Raw genomic sequence first — 4,091 nt, 5'->3', positions numbered from 1 at the left:
AAAAAAAAAAAAAAAATTAGCTTTGCGTGGTGACCCATGCCTCTAATTCCAGTCATTCTAGAAGCTAAGGCACAAGAGTTGCTTGAACCCAGGAGGTGGACATTGCAGTGAGCCCAGATCATGCCACTGCACTCCAGCCTGCGTAACATAGTGAGACCCTGTCTCAGAAAAAGAAAAAGGTATGAATCTCAAGTATATAATCTTAATAAATAGACTTGTGTAACCCAAACTCTTTTCAAGTTGTGGAACGTTACCATCCCATTGTTTTTAATTTCATTCATGTTGCATCTATCAGTACTTTGCTCCTTTTTGTTGTTTATATTCCATTGTATGGATATGCTACACTTTGTTATTTTTAAATTATTAGCTATTGTGAACAAAAGCACGGTGGACATTCTTGTATATCCACAAGGAAGTCTTTTTGTGGACATACATATATTTTTAAAATTTTTTTATTTTTTGAGACAGAGTCTCACTCTGTCGCCCAGGCTGGAGTGCAGGGGCACCATGTTGGACTACAACCTCCATCTCCTGTATTCAGGCAATTTTCCTGCCTCAGCCTCCCGAGTAACTGGGATTACAGGTACCCACCACCATGCCCAGCTAATTTTTATATATTTAGTAGAGATGGGTTTCATCATGTTGGCCAGGCTGGTCTTGAACTCCTGACATCAGGTGATCCGCCCGCCTCGGCCTTCCAAAGTGCTGGGATTATAGATGTGAGCCACTGTGCCCCTCCCACATTCATTTCTTTTGAACATATACCTAAGAGTGGAATTGTGAGGTCACAGGGTAGGTGTATATTTTATTTTAAAAACTAATAGGGGCTGGATGCAATGGCTCAGACCTATAATCCCAGCAATTTGGGAGGTGGAGACAGGAGGATTTCTTGAGCCTACAAGTTCAAGACCTGCCTGGGCAACATAGGGAGACCCTGTCTCTACAAAAAATAAAGAAGTTAGCTGGGTGTGGTGTTGTGCCCCTATGGTCCTGGCTACTCAGGATGCTGAGGTGGGAGGATCACTTGAGCCCAGGAGGTCGAGGCTGCAGTGAGCTGAGATTGCGCCACCGCACCCTATGCACTCTAGCGTGGTTGACAGAGAGAGAGAGAGACCCGGTCTCAAGAAAAAGAAAACAACAGCAGCAAAACTGCCACAGTTACAATGCAGTACACCCATGTATATCAACCAGGATAAATCTCAGAAACAATGTTTGTCAAAAACAGAAGCAAATTATAGGTCACATTCATTATGATACCATTTATATAAAATTTGAAAGTGTGATACAAATTACATGTAGTTGTAGATACATATTTATGCAGTAATAGCATAAAAGGATACTTGACAAAAGTAATCATCAGTTTCAGGACCGTGGCATCTTGGGTGGGGGAGAGGTGAATGGGATCAGAGAGGTTTATAATAGGCTTCAGCTATATCTGTAATATTGTTATTTCCTTAAAAGCATCTGAAACAAGTAGGATAAAATGTTAATATTTAATAAACTGAGTGATGGATGCACAGAGATTAATCTCTACTTTTTGGTTCCCTAATTGGTAACTTGTTAGTTTTTAAGGCACTGTTTCTGAACTGTTTGCTCACTTCCCCACTGCCCTCTACTTTTGTAGGTAATTGAGGCTGGGCTGAACCAGGATGTGGGTAGGGCAGCACTGTCCTTTCCGACACCTGTGCCTCCCTCTTCTTAGAGACTCAGGGCAGAGGGTTCCTGTGGATAAAGAGCACCTTTGACCTGCCCCCGGCTCCACAGCCTTGAGATAACTTGCAGGCTTCCCTTCCCCTTTTGTTTCCTAAATCTAGGTCTGTGAACTGGGCCAAGCTGTCCCTCTAATCCCAGTTCCAAACCCTACTTAAAATTGAACCATATTTTAAAATAATTTGCTCTGTTCCGTTTTTTTTTTCCTTCAGAGACTCTATGTTTATGCAGTTTTCATCTATCACTTCTTTAATGATTTTAAGTTTCTATTTTTTACTTTTCTTCTGTTCTTTATGTCTTCCACAGTATCTTTCATAGTAGTGTCTCTTCTCCCTTGTGTTCCTTGTAATTTGTTTTTGTTTCTGCAGTTTTTCTGTACTTCTTTCCCATTTCTTTACTAAAGCAGTTTTTAATCTACCAGCTCCTTTTTCATGCCCTCCCATGGTTTGTAACCTTCTGCTGCCTGACCACCCTTTCCTTGAATTCTTTATTTCTGCTTTGTCATCTTCCTGTATAACTGTCATTGCCTCATTACATTTTTTTAAAAAGTCATAATAGAATAGGGGTTAAAATTTTCTTCTGGCCAGGTGTGGTGGCTCACGCCTGTAATCCCAGCACTTTGGGAGGCCAAGGCAGGCAGATTGCATCTGAGGTCAGGAGTTTGAGACCAGCCTGGCCAACATGGTGAAGCTCTGTCTCTACTAAAATTACAAAAATTAGCTGGGCCTGGTGGCACATGCCTTAATCCCAGCTACTTGGGAGGCTGAGGCAAGAGAATCGCTTGAACCCAGGAGGCGGAGGTTGCAGTGAGCTGAGATCACACCATTGCACTCCAGCCCAACTAAGCGAGACTCCATTTTTGTGGTAAGATATTTTAGATGAGTTTTCATTCCGTAGGGAGGAGGTTTTGCCATTCTTTTTCAGACTTTTTTTTTTCTGGCAGAACCTTTTGTGGATTTTTTTTATCATTTATTTTTTGATGGGTTGGATTTTTCTGAACCAACAGTTAGCAAGTGAATCCTGTGACGTGAGAAGGGAGGCAGCTTTCCTTGATTCTCAGCTCGAGGGCTCCCTCCTCTGCTGTAGTGAGGTCTACTTTGTTTACTGGGTGGCACCTCTGTGTAGCCAAATTTCCTCTGACTTTAGGATTCTAACCTCACTTGGATTGGTTTCACCAACCCCAGAGCTTCCTTGGCCCTTCCCCAGCCACTGATTCAGAGGCATCCTGCCTCTTCCTGCCAAGGTGCTGCTCTCTCTGTTGGAAGCTGCACTTCCCAAAGCTGCCTGGGAGTCCTCCAGGCACTCTGGTGATTTCCTTCTTCCTCTCCTACTGTTCTTGCCCTCTTCCTTCTTGGTCCTTCTCACAGTGGTTCCCATCTAGGGTGAGTCCTCTCCTCTTAGGGTTGAATTTCCCTGGGGATGGCTGGGATCTGCTACCAGCTGGACTCCTGTGCAGTTTCTGGTGTTCCCTATGGGACCTGCCAACGCGTTGTAGATTACTGTGCTGGTTTGGGGGTGATGCCATACACAATGTGAAATTTGTAAACTTTGTCACTTCCTCATTTCACAGAAGATTCAGTCTGTAGGTGTTTCACACCTTCACTCTTGTGGCCCTATAGATTTTTAAAAGTTATTTATATTTTTTTCCATGTCAGATAGGTAATGTACCAGCATCATAACAAGATTTGAGGGTGGCACATCTCACACGTGCACATGAACACCCAGTCATCATGTTTATGAACTACAAAGGATCGCCCTACACATTCTGAGCAAAGCTGTCACCAAGCTCCCATCGGCCTGCTATAGAGTCCTTAGCAGGTATTCAAGTCCCTCCACAGTCTGCTCTGCCCCCTTTGGTTTTTGTCTGTGCTCTTCGGTATGACCACTGCTCCAGCCAAACTAAATCTATTCACCATCCTAGGAACTCATCCCACACATCCCTTTCCCTGTGTCCCCGCTGTTCCCACGACTGCACTGTCACTTCAGGGCTTCCATGTGGTAGCTGTTGTTTGTGGTGACCCCATATGTATTTCTCTCCTCTCCCTCTCTGCTGGTATCAGAACCTAACCCACCAGCAGGGCTAGGTGTGTAAACCCAGTTTGTTGATTGTGGTGCCCCTTTCCTTGGCAACAGGGATTGTTTCAGGAAAAGATAAATGGTCCAAGCAGGGCCAAAGTCCTTCCCTCCACGAGAGCTAGCCAAGAAGCCTGCCTCTTGCCTCTAGGGTCACTGTGTCAAAGAATGTTCACCTGGGGACCTCCCATCTGCAGTGTTAAAGGACACTGCTGACACAGAGCAGAGGGAGTGTCCTGGCTTAAGTCCTGGATCCACCTTAGTGGTCCTAGTAGCATAAGCCAGTTCATCACATTTTAGCTTAAGAT

General features: G+C 44.3%; 1 non-coding gene across 1 annotated transcript; it reads right to left on the bottom strand.

Moving 5' to 3' along the window:
- Positions 1-3,359: 3,359 nt before the first annotated feature.
- On the bottom strand, positions 3,360-3,462 carry LOC116536159. The gene has a single exon (XR_004262502.1). It is a non-coding gene; the product is annotated as a small nucleolar RNA U13 (small nucleolar RNA).
- Between the last annotated feature and the right edge of the window lie 629 nt (positions 3,463-4,091).

Source organism: Sapajus apella, unplaced genomic scaffold (assembly GCF_009761245.1).
Source record: "Sapajus apella isolate SASKATOON/1434 unplaced genomic scaffold, GSC_monkey_1.0 scaffold3, whole genome shotgun sequence".
In the NCBI taxonomy this organism is placed as follows: domain Eukaryota; kingdom Metazoa; phylum Chordata; class Mammalia; order Primates; family Cebidae; genus Sapajus; species Sapajus apella.
This window is presented reverse-complemented; position numbering and strand designations above follow the sequence as displayed.